The 14544-nt window shown below is 48.6% G+C and overlaps 6 non-coding genes across 6 annotated transcripts; 2 read left to right on the forward strand and 4 right to left on the reverse strand.

Annotated features, from left to right (window-relative positions):
- Positions 1-897: 897 nt before the first annotated feature.
- Positions 898-970, forward strand: trnar-ucg (transfer RNA arginine (anticodon UCG)). Its single transcript has one exon. It is a non-coding gene; the product is annotated as a tRNA-Arg (tRNA).
- A 1559-nt stretch (positions 971-2529) lies between these two features.
- trnas-uga (transfer RNA serine (anticodon UGA)) lies at positions 2530-2611 on the reverse strand. Its single transcript has one exon. It is a non-coding gene; the product is annotated as a tRNA-Ser (tRNA).
- Positions 2612-4145: 1534 nt separating this feature from the next.
- Positions 4146-4219, reverse strand: trnan-guu (transfer RNA asparagine (anticodon GUU)). Its single transcript has one exon. It is a non-coding gene; the product is annotated as a tRNA-Asn (tRNA).
- Positions 4220-5108: 889 nt separating this feature from the next.
- trnag-ucc (transfer RNA glycine (anticodon UCC)) lies at positions 5109-5180 on the reverse strand. Its single transcript has one exon. It is a non-coding gene; the product is annotated as a tRNA-Gly (tRNA).
- Positions 5181-5833: 653 nt separating this feature from the next.
- LOC138230837 (U4 spliceosomal RNA) lies at positions 5834-5975 on the forward strand. Its single transcript, XR_011186431.1, has one exon. It is a non-coding gene; the product is annotated as a U4 spliceosomal RNA (small nuclear RNA).
- Positions 5976-6808: 833 nt separating this feature from the next.
- On the reverse strand, positions 6809-6880 carry trnag-ucc (transfer RNA glycine (anticodon UCC)). Its single transcript has one exon. It is a non-coding gene; the product is annotated as a tRNA-Gly (tRNA).
- Between the last annotated feature and the right edge of the window lie 7664 nt (positions 6881-14544).

A 14544-nucleotide genomic window follows, 5' to 3' on the forward strand; every position in this document is an offset into this window, starting at 1 on the left:
ACCCAGGATCGCCTGCTTACTAGGCGGGCACTTTAAGCCACTAGGGAACAGCGCCAGCGGAGCACCGCGCTTTTACAGACACTTGGACACATCTGTGTTCGGTGTGCACTTAACCTGCTCTCTGAGCCCGTTGCCTCCGTCCCATTTAATAGCAGAACTGACGCCAAGAGAAATGATGAGAAATGGCATTTATCGGGCACTTTTCATGTCCAAGCTGTGCATTCTTTGGCGACACCATTTTTTCTTTTGTTTAATTTCTATACTTATTCATAGAATAAAAACGATATGTCATGTACTGTAAGGGAAATGTCTCTTTTTTTTAATGGGGAAAGCTAGCACCACTAAATGTTGTGTTTAGAAGAAGTGATTTAACATGACACGTGACCTAATTTACCGGAGCAAAAGCTCACCCAGCAAGCCCTGCTTTACTTCTACAGGAGAGAAGTATTGTAGAGTCTGCAAGATGTTCAGCTGGGTAGCTACGTCAGCATGCCTCGGCTGCAAAGGAACAAGCAATAGGTTTATTGCATGCTGAAAAGAGAAGAACGGAAACACAGCGTTTCGACTGTGAGTTCTTCTCACACCTGAAGAAGCCTCACACCTGTAAAAGGCTCCATGGTTTTCTTTCTTCTCTTTTCAACATGGAATACACCTATTGTCTGCAAGATGTGACAATTTCATGGTGTTTTGGAAGAAAACCTTTTTTCTTTGAATTCAAAATCAATCGGAATTTCAGCACGACACATCAACACTTTTTCTGTTTTATGGAGATGATATTTTAAACCTGATAAAAATAGTAGGAAACACAAGTTTCTTGCTGTGAAAATTTAGATGGGGAAGTGTACTACTAGTAGCAGTGTAGAGCTCTCTGTGGTGGAGTGCAAGCGCATGTTCTATGGGCCAGTGGCGTAATGGATAACGCGTCTGACTTCGGATCAGAAGATTGTGGGTTCGAGTCCTGCCTGGCTCGTGAGGCTTTTAAACCTCTCAGGTTCCTCGGTAACAGGTTGCCGTCATGTATATGAACTATAGAAAAGCATTTGCCACAACCCGTAAATTAGCATGCAAGTGCGGGCTAGTGAACACAGAACTGTATGGAGATCATCTCCAGCTCCGAGCTCAATTGCAATGAAAAAACATGCAGAACAGAACTGGAGAGCAGCTGAATTTGTGCTCGGTAGGGTGGGGAGGACTCAGCATTGCTATTGTTCTAATTGGCATGAACTGCAGGGGATCTGAATCAGAACATGTCAGTTAGTTCGATCATTGCGTCAATATGTAGGACACGTTAATACAGAATTATTACTTTGTCTGTCTCGTCTTTGTATATAGCTGAATGTCCCTGACAATTTCATGTTAGTTTTTAAGAACAACATTGGTGCTAATATATACACATATAGCATTTAAGGAACACGTAAAAGTTTAGTCCATGCTGAAAAGATAAGAAAACCGCCACAATGTTTCATCTTGGAATAAATCTTTACTTGTTGTTTTGCAGCCTACCCATTCTGACCTAACTCCTCCCTTGAAATTCCCTAACAGATAAGGGTACGTAACGGCTCATGCGATGCTCAGTTGCAATTTGTCCCAAAACAAACAAGAACAGCAGCTGAGGGTTTGAGTTTGAACATGCACTGTATTAAAGCAGCTTTTATTTCCATTGATAAATGCTAGATATTCCTACAGAGATTCTCCAGGTGAGTAAGCGATTCCTGTTTCTGTTTCTATTTCTGTTTCATATATATATACAGTATATATATATATGTTACATGTGTCTCTGCAATAGTACAAATGTGTTATACACTATCAGGGGCTGCTTTTTTGTGCACCTCATCTACAACAAGGGTTTTTTTTTTCATTTATGTTTGTGGACCTTCACCATTTGAGGAAGTGAGTTAGATAAGAAAGTTACAGGTATGGTGAGCAATGACTGACAAAGGCACGTACTGCGTATTCCTTACAGAAGTGTAAGCAATTTGTTCTAAAAAACACCGGCTAAAGTCCAACATCGTTAGCAATCTTATTACTTAAACAGAATTAACATCAATAAACTGTAAGGTGCTGGTACATGCGAGTAGATTTGATCTTCTATTAAACAAAAATGCAATTACAGCTCTAAAAAGGTCAACCTAGACTTCTGGAACAGATCTGTTCAGGTCATCGCTGTTCCTCTGACCTTGTGAGTCTTTGGAATTTTAAAAGTGTATTTTGCTTGCCTTTCATGTGGTCTGTGTACAAGTCACTGTGGCGTATGCGGTCCTACACAGCCTTGCTATAGACGTGACGAGCCTCCGCTATGTTGCAATGGAGAACAGGTTCAGTACGGAGCTGCCGAGAAAATTCAGCTGGAAAGCTCGTTGCAGAAAAGCATCGGTATCTGTGTCCAGCGGCAAAGCGTCCTTCGTGGGTGCTGAAGAATCGATTTCACAGGCTGCGGGTCCAGGCGATTTAGAGTGTTAAAGGTCCCAGCGAAAACGAAATGGCGCTGGTCCTTTTACACGCACGCACGCAACCAAATGCAAAGGACGCCGTAGTCGGCAGGATTTGAACCTGCGCGGGGAGACCGCAACGGATTTCAAGTCCGTCACCTTAACCACTCGGCCACGACTACAGCGAGCGCTGCGGTCGCTGCCTTTTTGCTACAATCGAACAGGGAGTGCGAGGCGGCGGCGGCAGCGGAGGCAACTTTTTTCAAGTTCGCTCTCCGTTTAAGAAACCTTTTACGCCATACGTGCAAGCACACACACACACACCTCAGAGGACTTAAGGGTGGCTTCAAGTTGGAATGATAAAGTCTCCCCGTTCGGACATGAAAACAGAACGTTCTTTGACAGAAAGCAATCAACAACGGAGACATGTGGACGACGATTTTAGTCACTGCACTTTGAATAGCATTTTTGCTCCAGTTACAGGAGATGCACCAATGGCCCTTGACCTACGTTCTTACCAATGCCTTGAACATTCAAACAAAACAGCCCTCAAGTCCTGCGGTTTAATATAACGCTGTTACGTGTTGAGGCAGTATTTGACTCTGTCCTACCGTTGAGACACGGGGCGTATATGGAAACGAACACATGCTACGGATCGTCTCTAATCGGTCCCTACAGTTGGAAGGCTCCTTGAAGCGTGCACCCCCATCATTCATCTTTGCGCATCTGTGAAAGGTAGACTCTTGAGCAATGTTTGAGCCAGCTCTAAGGCAACTAGTGCTATTGGACAGAGACCTCTGGAAGATCCTAAGAGTCTCTTAACACCACTTCCAGCAGCAAGCTTAATTGTTCGCTGGAGGTCTCCCACCCAGGTACTGACCAGGCAAAGAATCACCACTACATTGAATGAGGAAGTTAATCCTGAAATCCAATTACATATCTCAAGGTAAGACAAATCCATAAGAACATGTCTTAGTATTACTTCGTTTACATTAGTATGGCACTGAGTTGGAGCTCCTCTTTAAGCTGTGGTTTAGTTTTGCATTCATGTGTTTCTAGAGCAGTTATTTATGGGGGTGGGTGGGTCTTTCACAGAGGCTCAGGACAAATCCCCTGCCTGAAAGTCTAATGTGTGCGTTCAGACAGTCACAGGTCAAGAGCCAGGCAGGAGGACAATGGACAGAAGAGCCAACAAACTAAAAATGAAAGAACAAATATGAAAAAGCCACCATCTTTTTCTTTTTGACATTTTCCGACTTTCATGCAAGCCAGGACAAAGTTGCTCATAGCTACTTGTGGATTCAAATACTCTATTGAGTGCTTTGATGAGTTTTTGCAATTTGATTGTCGTCCTGTCAGCCTGTTTCTGTTTTTTTTTCAATCTAGGGATGGAAAGTATGAGGGAAATGATGGAGCAATCAATAACCGCTCCGGAAAAATGGCAGAAAGAAATGGTCCGTCACTAAGGACATTTGTGAAGCAGAGGAGTGACATCACCACAAAGGCGACACATTCTGCTGATGGTTTTGGTGAATAATGATTGAGGCGCGTTAAGAGAAAGGTAGCTGTGTCAGCATGCGTAGGCTGCAAAGGATCAAGCAAAGGTTTACTCCATGCTGAAAAAAGAAGAAAAGAAGCACAACGTTTCGACTGTGGAGCCTTCTGCGCCATCATCTTTAGCGGTGATGATGTTTACATTGGAAAAACTGAGACACGCGTCCCTGGGTGGGCTTGAACCACCAACCTTTCGGTTAACAGCCGAACGCGCTAACCAATTGCGCCACAGAGACTGACTGCTGCTTGTGCTCCCTACATTTGCAGGTTTCTGGTCAAAGAAAACAATCACTTGCGCTTCTTGCAGCCGGCAATCTTTTTCCACTGACAACCAAGAAATGGATTTCATCTTTCACAAGCTGTATGGATTTCTTCAAAAACAAGTTATTCCAGAAAGGAAATGAATTCTTGCATTAAACTGAACCAAGCTGTACATGTTTGTCTGAAATGAGACATTCGGCACAACAAGACACGGAGAGAGGCACCGCTGGTATTCAGACCCAGGATCGCCTGCTTACTAGGCAGGCACTTTAAGCCACTAGGGAACAGCGCCAGCGGAGCACCGCGCTTTTACAGACACTTGGACACATCTGCGTTCGGTGTGCACTTAACCTGCTCTCTGAGCCCGTTGCCTCCGTCCCATTTGATAGCAGAACTGATGCCAAGAGAAATGATGAGAAATGGCATTTATCGTGCACTTTTCATGTCCAACTGCTGCAGTTTTCAGTGGGCAATCTTTGTCAGATGGCTTGGAAAAACGCACTGTGTTTCGGCTCGGGAAACATCATGAGCAGTGTCCTGCATGTTTTCTGTGTATAGCTGTCTTTTAACGCATACAGAATTCATTCGAAATCATTGATTTCTCCAATTAACAAGGGTCCCTTTTTGAACCTGCCAGAAGCATTCTTTCAATGTAACAGATTTACTCCGGGGAAAGGCAGCATGACATTGAGAGTAGCTCAAGCTTTCAGCTCCCGTATCGGACTGCGTGTATGCAGACACCGCTCAGAATCTCCTGTAAGATTCTCCTTCAATTACGTTTTGCAGTGCTTTAGCTCTTTCAAAAGGCTTCGCTTTGCTAGTCACAATCCAAGGCTCATGACAACATTTGGAACCAATCGCCACTGCGTTGGCCAGGAATCGAACCCAGGTCAACTGCTTGGAAGGCAGCTATGCTCACCACTATACCACCAACACACACCTGCAAAAGCCCTGCAGGACACCACCAGAGAATGCTCACGATTTCGGAAGCTGTCTCCGGGACGTGCTGATTCCACACATCCTGAATAAATCATGATATTGTTAGTTGCTGTAGCTAGACGTTTAAATGAGTTTCATGGCCAGATGGACTGTTTCCTCCAGCGGTATAGTATTGCAGTGAGACAGCACGATGCCTGCAAGACTATGTCACGCTAAACGCCACAGATTGTGTTTGTCCGTTCGTGTCAGTCGTCCTGCAGCCACGGGAAGTGGGACACAAACATGCTGCAATGCTTTCAAGACGTTAGGATTTGTTTGTGTAACATCCGAGAAGAGTACTTGTGGCTTGAATGTGAACTGTACGTGCCCGCCCCCTTTCCTCTGTAGTGCATGAGTTCCTCCCGGCACGCCCTTCGTCATTGTTCTGTCATCTTGTATTTAAAGGGTTGTATTTCTGCTGCTGAAAATAAGCAACGGTTTTCTCACAACGCCCTTTGTTCCCAACGGAGCCCTTGTCTGTCATGAAATTCTTCAAAACCTCAAGCTAGAAGAAGAAGAAGACGACAAATATGAAGCGTTACCGCAACGACATGCCATGAGACGATCGATAACGATTTCCATAGGATCCCCGCGGTTGCCTGGCAACCGTCAGCTTTGCGCAGTGGCAGTATCGTAGCCTGTGAGGTTTAGCCGAGGCGCGATTATTGCTAGTTGAAAACTTTTCCCAATACCCCGCTTCCGCCGGTTTGCAATACAATCGGCGAAAGCAATTTTTGACGGTCTCGTCAGAGACTGAGCAAGGTGTTTAAAGACAGATTTGGTCATGGTGACATCATGGTAGAAAGAAACGAGCTTGTTACGTCTCAACAGAAACGCTCTTTAGCTCTTTCAGCGTTATGCAGAGAACAGCGTCTGTCGAGATCACTTTTGAGTTAGCGCGAAACGCCGTGTGCTGTCAGTTTGATTTCATATTGCTCGTAGCGGCGCCCGGCTTTTGTCTGTCAAAAGTTAGGTTGCGCTTCTTCATGCTGCATCGTCGGCATGAGTGGAGCTTTTTAAACGTCTGTACTTACTGCGCCCTATAAGAAATGGTTTGTCCCCGTTCAAAAGAGATTGTACGATGTCCTGCAGCGTTCACAAAGCAAACCTTTGACAGTTTGAAAAGAGGAATTTATTCTGCTTCCTGTGCGTGCAGTAGTTACAAAGTTGAACGTCTTTACACGATCTGCTGCAGTTTTCAGTGGGCGGGCTTTGTCAGATGGCTTGGAAAAACGCACTGAGACATCATGAGCAGTGTCCTGCATGTTTTCTGTGTATAGCTGTCTTTTAACGCATACAGAATTCATTCGAAATCATTGATTTCTCCAATTAACAAGGGTCCCTTTTTGAACCTGCCAGAAGCATTCTTTCAATGTAACAGATTTACTCCGGGGAAAGGCAGCATGACATTGAGAGTAGCTCAAGCTTTCAGCACCCGTATCGGACTGCGTGTATGCAGACACCGCTCAGAATCCCCTTTAAGATTCTCCTTCAATTCCGTTTTGCAGTGCTTTGGCTCTTTCAAAAGGATTCGCTTTGCTATTCACAATCCAAGGCTCATGACAGCATTTAAAACCAATCGCCACTGCGTTGGCCGGGAATCGAACCCAGGTCAACTGCTTGGAAGGCAGCTATGCTCACCACTATACCACCAACACACACCCGCAAAAGCTCTGCAGGACACCACCAGAGAATGCTCACGATTTCGGAAGCTGTCTCCGGGACGTGCTGATTCCACAAATCCTGAATAAATCATGATATTGTTAGTTGCTGTAGCTAGACGTTCAAATGAGTTTCATGGCCAGATGGACTGTTTCCTCCAGCGGTATAGTATTGCAGTGAGACAGCACGATGCCTGCAAGACTATGTCACGCTAAACGCTACAGATTGTGTTTGTGTTGGACAGTTGGACCCTACAGCTGGACCCTCATAGACAACCTGAATAGCTTATTCAGAAGCAGTGCTGGACCGGGAACGAACCAGCTTCTTCCCAGGCACAAGAGTGACTTGTGAGGACTCGCGGTCCCACTCTGTGCATAGAGACTTTCTACCAGCCAGCCGGACTGCTGGTAGATCCCCTCGGAGCAACGACTGCCCTGCGTGGATGTCTAGACAAGGACCGGAGGTCTGTAATAGCTTTGAGGAGCTGTGTCAGGCAATGATCGGAGAATTTTCGGCTTTTATCGATCCCATAGCTGCCGTGGCCGCTGTGCACCATATTAAGCACGAAAAAGCTGAAGCCCCTCGTGACTATTATCAGAGGCTTAGGCGCACTTATTTTGCAGGGCGGAATGAAGAGGGTTGCGAAGAGAATGTGAATTTCAAAGGTTTATTCATTGCTAATCTGCATCCCTCAGTCAGGAAAATGATTGTGATGCACACTGATGCAAAAGCGATGAAAATGGCTGACATTAGAAGGTTGGCTCAAAAAGCCTGGGGAGCTGAAGTCTCTGCTTCCTCAGAGCGAAAACCTGCTAAAACGGCCGTGTTCGCCACTAAAGCCAGCAGGGTTGACGACTCGCCTCAGCTCGAGGCAGCTGAGGTTCCTGAGCTCGCTAAGCCCCGGCGCAAAATAGGCAGGCAGGACCGCACTAAGCGTCAGAGCCGCCGTGAGCGCTACGGGGAAGGCAAGGGCTCAGGCAGAGTCTATCATAAGACTGGACGAAGGGAGTCGACTGCAGCCCGCCTGGCCAGGCTTGAACAAGCCCTGCCTGAGAGATCAGGACAGGGTAAACCTTCCGCACCGAATGCCGGAAGTATGAATGAGCTTAGGGGGACCACGCCCCTTCTCACTGGAGGAGGCGGGGATCCGTCCCAAGCCCCTCCCTCAGTCTATCTGATTGGGTGGGAGGGTTCCTGCCTGGAAGAAGGCTGTGACTCTGAGTTGGGCGCTGACCCCGCCCCTGAAGTCAAAGAAAAGGCAGGCTTCCAACAATTCTTAGGGAATCTCAGCCAGAAAGGCAAAGCAAGGCGTATTTATATCAAGGTTTCTCTTGAAAACGTCTTAGATAGAGAAGCACTGATTGACACTGGGGCTGAAATTAGTTTGATGTCAGCCGATCTACTCAGCGAGCTCAAACGAGTAGCGAAAGGAAAAGGCATCAGACTTAAGGTAGAACCGTGTAAGATAGATATTTCCAGCTATACCCAGGATCATGCCAGGATCACACACCGAGTGTGGGTGGCACTTAGGTTCGGGCCAATGAACGTGGTGCATCCTGTTTACATCTCTAGGTTTAAAACAGAGCCACTACTCATTGGCCAAGACCTGTTTGACAGGCTGGAGCCTCTGGTGGACTGCCAGCGTGGAAAATTGTGGGCTCAGGTCAAAAACCCTAAGCCTGTTGCACAGCAAAAAGGGGGATTCAGTGGTTATGCTGTGATCACACAGTGCCCACTGAACACTATAGCTGAGTTGGAGGTTCCTCCTGGTTCCTCTGGACGAGAATAAATGTCTCTTCTTGCTTTCCAAAACTACAGGGAAGTCCTGCCCAGGCCAGCACTCCCACGGTCTCCCAACTACAGGAGCAGTGCTCCAAGCAGCTGCTTGACCCGCCAGGTAAAGCACACCCCCTTTTCATCCCTGAAGAAGAGTGGATCTCCCTGTCCGGTAATGAATGGGAGTCCTTTCTGTGCACCCTGGTACCTCAGGGGGTCCAGGAATACCACCCCATGGTGGTGGGAGGGGGTCCAGGTGGCAGAAGTGCAGGTTGATGATGTAATTCTTAGCCTCAGCTCTGAGAAGTCCATAATCAGTGAAGGTCTGTTCGAGGACCTGTCGCCAAGCTGTCAAGTGACCCTGGTGACGCAGTCACAGGTTCTGTGGTGGGCACCCCCATCTCATAGGTCCATTTGGAGCAAAGGAAGCTGTGTAGCTTCCATCTCCATCGGAAAAAGGAAGTTTGCTCACTACTTCCTATTGGAAGTACCTATTGGTTCGACTGGGCGCCCAGCTGGACACAGTAAACAGTGTGCTGTGGACACGGGTGGACCCAGATGCCCACTCTCTAAGCGGTGACCCCGAGAACATTCGGTCAGGTCAGACGATTCCTCAGGCCTGCCAGGTAGTAAACGAATCGGACCTGATCGTTCCTGCGTCAACAGCAGGGTTTCCAGTACGCCTTGTCCTAAAGAAGGGACAGAGAATGGACGCTGAGATGGTTTTCTTCCAACCATCAGCTCAGTTTATCAGACTGAACCTAGCAGTCTGTTGTACCCCCAGACTGGAACGGAATGGCCGAGCCACCTGCCTGTTGGTGCAGAACATAGCAAAACAAGATGTCAAAATCCCTGCTCGCACTGACATGGGACTGGTAATTGACAATGGTTTCTATGATTTCGAACTAGCCATCCCAGTACTGGGGCAGCTCCCTGGTCCCTTGGCCAGGGAGGGGGGAACCGAGCAGGTGTACTACACCTACCCCCGGCGGATGATTGCAATTATGCCAATAGAGGGATTCTGCAACCAGGAGGTGTGCAGGGTGGACCTTAGCGATAAGGATGAGATGGTTGTGTACACAGTACACGCAGGTGTTCCGATGGACCACTCAGCCGAGAGTACGACCCGGGATACCGCCATGCCGTCAAAAGCGGGGTTCCTAGAGCAGGTACAGGAACAGGTTGGCAAGGCAGATGCCCTGGAAACGGAAAGCCAGCGTCAGCAGCTGCGTCAGAATTTCCAGGATTTCCGGGAAGTGTTTGCACGGGACGCCTATGACTGCGGGGTGACGGATTTGAACACAGTGCGCATTCCAACGGCCCCTGGCGCCCGCCCAACCTATGTCAGGCAGTATCGCATTCCCCTCACGGCATACGAGTCCATAAAGCAGACGTTGGATGCTCTACTAGAGCGTCAGATCATAAGGGAGTGTAACTCCACTTATAACTCCCCACTGTGGCCGGTGCTGAAACCCAATGGTAAATGGCGTCTGACCATTGACTACCGGCAGCTGAATAAACAGGTTCCTTTGTCACGATGGCCAATGATCTACCTAGATCAGGAGTTAGCCAAGGTGACAACAGCTAAATATTTCACCACAGTGGATGTGGCCAATGGGTTCTGGACCCTTAAGGTAGAACCAACAGACCAGTACAAACTGGCCTTTTCCTTTGGAAACAGGCAGTTCACCTGGAATCGATGCCCCTTTGGGTATTCCAACTCCCCAGCGGAGTTCAACATATTTCTGCACAAAGCCATGAGTGATGCAGCCGCCAGGGGCAACCTGGTCTATGTGGACGATATTCTGATGAGGAGTCAGACCTGGGAAGAACACATGGCCGAGATCAGGCATGTGTTGACCCAGCTCTCCTGTGCAGGGGCCAAACTGTCCCTGGCTAAGGGACAGTGGTGTAGGACCCAAGTGGAGTACGTGGGACTGTTGGTTGGAGCCCAAGGCATACAGCCACAGTCCAGCAGAGTCCAAGCTATCCAGAATATGAAGTCGCCCACTAACCTGTCTGAACTGCGCAGCTTTCTGGGAGTATGTAATTATTCCCAGCAGTTCATTGAGGATTACGCTGAAATAGCAAGGCCCCTCCACAAGCTGTTGCAGAAAGACGTGCCCTTTGAGTGGGGGCCTTCCCCAGAACAGGCTGTGATGGAGCTGAAGCGCAGACTCGGTAGTGCGCCGAGCTTGGCCTACCCTGACAAAAATAAGGTCTTCTACCTTGAAGCAGGGTTCTCAGAGCACTGCCTTGGGGCTGCTCTGAGTCAGGAATATAACCAAGAGTGAAGGGTGGTGGCATATGCCAGTCGAGCCCTGAGCCCAGTGGAGCAAAAGTTCTTGGACTGCGAGAAGGCCCTGTTGTCTACGGTCTGGTCGGTAGAACACTTCCGTAGTTATGTTGGGGGACAAAAGATCATCATCGAAACCTGCCACCAACCTGTGACATTCCTGCATAGCCAGAGACTGAAAGCGGGCAGGGTGTCAAATAGCAGGATTGTGGCATGAATGATGGCCCTACAAGGCTATGAGATAGAGGTACGTTATGCACAGAGCAAGAAAATGTACCTGGGACAGGGCCTGGCTTTGGGCCAAGTGTGTCACGGCTGTGACACTGACATGGAAGCTCCAGAAACAATTCCCGCTGCTGAGCTACCGAACAATCATCGGTACTACGATGAGAACGTGGGCCAGGGCTTACCCATGGCCTATGTTGACGGTTGCTCTTTTCGCCACGAACAGCAGGTGCTAGCAGGGGTAGGAGTAGTCTGGCAAGACAATACTCCCTGTGGGCCGACCCGCTATAAGCTAGGACCAAAGACTAGTCAGTATGCGGAAGTAGCTGGGGTGCTGATCACCCTCCAGCAGGCCCTGACACATGGCCTTAAACAGTTTGTCATCTGTAGTGACTCGAACTACGCCCGACATAGCTTCGTGTCTCACGTTCCGTATTGGAAGGGTAACGGCATGAAAAATGCCCGGGGCAAGGAAGTAAAGAACAAAGAGTTGTTCCTGGCCAGTGACAAGCTCACGACCGAGGCTGGAATGATGGTTTACTGGAGGAAGGTGAAGGGACACTCCCAGGTGAAGGGACCCGACAAAGACGGGAATGATGAGGCCGACCGGTTGGCCAAATCTGGCGCCTTAGAGGGTGAACCCTGGCAGTTCCAGCAGGAATGGCTACCCCCAGAATTCGTGGCTGAGGTCAAGGCGGTCACCCGAAGCAGGGCTAGACAGGATGTCGGAGCTGACCCTCAATCTGTAGTGCTTGGGTCACAGGGTTTTAACACCGATCTTGCGGAAATGCAGAAACAGGACCCAGCAATTGGGCAAATGTATCAGCATATCGCTGACCCAGTGCGTCAACCTCTTTCGGAGCAGGTGCTGAGCCAGTCTCTGGAGCTGAAGGAGCTGGCAGAGGTGAAAGACAACCTAAAAATTATAAAGGGGTTGTTGGTTTGTGTACCAGTTGCACAAGGTGTCCCAAAGTGGGTAGTTCCCCACTGTCATCGGGGGGTCATGATCCAACACGCTCATGACGAACCCTGTGGGGGTCACCGGGGAATCAAGGCTACATACGACACTATCCAGCAGGTGGCATTCTGGCCTCACATGGGCCAAGACATCGCCGCGTATGTAAAGGGGTGTCTGACGTGTAGCCAGTTCCAACCATCACGGCCCTTGCACCGTGCACCACTCCAGAAAAAGGGCATGACATTCACCTGGTCCAATCTTCAAATGGATTGGGTGGGGCCGCTGGTGAGGTCATCCAGAGGGAACAAATATTTCCTCACTGTTACGTGTGCATTCACAAAATGGATTGAGTGCCTCCCAGCACCCAACGACACGGCAGAGACAACTGCAGTGCTGTTGATGAACCATGTGTTCAGTCGATGGGGATTCCCCCTGACCGTGGTCTCGGATCGGGGAACCCATTTCACAGCTACAGTAATGGCAACCCTGTGGAATATGCTTGGGGTCAAGACCCAGTTGCATATCTCCTACCACCCTCAATCCTCGGGCCAGGCAGAAAGGGCAAACCGAACGGTGGTTAGTATGCTCAAAAAGTTTGTCTCCAACAGCAGTAGGGACTGAGACATTAAGCTGCCCCTGGTTCTGATGGCCATCCGAGGTAAGCCCCATTGCTCTACGGGGGTCCCACCTTTTGAGATGATGACAGGTCGGAAGATGACTCTTCCCCTACACTGTCTTTATGGGGTGGAGGACCTGAGCACGACGGGGGCTGCTACGGCCCATCAGTATGTGTCAGACCTGCGAGCACATCTGCAGGCAACCTTTGCTTTTGCCCAGAACAATCTGGGAAGGAGTGTAGAGGGTAGGAAAGCATACTATGACCGAAAGGCAGTTAACCAGGAACTCCAAGTAGGAGACAAGGTCCTGTACTTCCAATTTGCCAAACCCACAGGGGTGGCCCGGAAGTTCTTACCCAGTTGGACAGGACCCCACGAGATTGTCGATAAGGTATCACCGGTAGCTTATCGAATTCAGATTGAGAAGGGAAGGCAATCTCTGGTCTACAAGTGGGTGCATCGCAACCACCTCCGGTTGTATCGCCCACCTCAAATGGCGCCGGAGAACACAGAATAGGGTTAAACATCCAAACCCGATCAAAGAGGGGGGTGCCCCTTTGTAGCTGCAGGTAGTTAGGTACTGTACTGTAGGTCCTGCTAGTAAAATATATTCAAAATTATAGTGGAACTGTACCATGTGCCTCATCTATGTTCCAGAATGGGAATCCTAAAACTGCCAGGGCTGGTCCTGACAGTACTGTGGATCGCCTCGACACAGCCCCTTGAAGTTGTGGAACCTGGTCCTCCTACCGGCATAGTCCTGCAGGAAACCATAGTCCTCTCCATGGAAATCTTTATGGTACAATCTTTTTTTTTTCTTATAAAATATACTTTATTCCGAAAAAAAACACATCTCAAAGGGAAACGTCTCACACGATAACACTCCACAAAATTAAAACATCGGCGGAACGGCGGTGATTGTCCGTTATCAATCCTTGCAAGGGTGGGCGGATTTGCGCTATTATGAGAGTCCCTCCAAACCCTACCGCTTGCTGTAAACCATTAATCCCTGTACAGGGTCCATAGGCCTTTCCAGTGCTCCTTTGCCGTGGGGAAACCCCATTTAGCAACGTCGCGCTTCATCCTCCTCCTGAGGTCCGCCAGGATCCTCTCTTCCAGCTCCCTCGCTCCCCACTTGTTGTTGTGCCGGATGAGATTGTTTCTCGCGTCCCACAGGCCTTTCTTTGTGAGGGACAGCAGCAGCCACATCAGGAACTGCGTCCCCCTGTCCAGTCCGGTAGGTGCCAGCCCCAGCAGAATGTACTGGTAGCTGAGCACCGCATTCGTTTCCAGGAGTTGCATTATGTTGTCCATTCTGCCCCACACCGCCTTGGCGAAGGGGCAGTTCCTTCACTTTATTAAGATACTGAAGAAAGATGTGGAGACGGGGGTTTGAATTTAATCCTTTCTGTAGGGGGTTTAGACTTTCAAGTCACAAACTGGGGTTTATGGCAGGAAAGGGGGGTTAACTGATAAGGATTGCAGATGCAAGCTAGGAACCCCCCTGGGTGTAATGTTAAACTGACCATTTGTCCAGAACATCGTAAACTGGCCAAATACCATGAACCCCCCTCTTTACCATCAGACCGAGTGACGTCAGAAACGGAGAAGAAAACACTATATAACCCAAAAGTTTGTAACAGTACGGGGAACAATACTTCGGTTTTGTTGTTTCTTGCGGGAAACAAGACTTTGGCTTTATTGTTCCTTGCATGCAATAAACTCATCTGTTTTACTTCATCTCGGGATCAAGAACCTTATTTCTTCTGTTACAACAAATTTGGCGTA

This window comes from Lepisosteus oculatus, unplaced genomic scaffold, assembly GCF_040954835.1.
Source record: "Lepisosteus oculatus isolate fLepOcu1 unplaced genomic scaffold, fLepOcu1.hap2 HAP2_SCAFFOLD_52, whole genome shotgun sequence".
Classification (NCBI taxonomy): domain Eukaryota; kingdom Metazoa; phylum Chordata; class Actinopteri; order Semionotiformes; family Lepisosteidae; genus Lepisosteus; species Lepisosteus oculatus.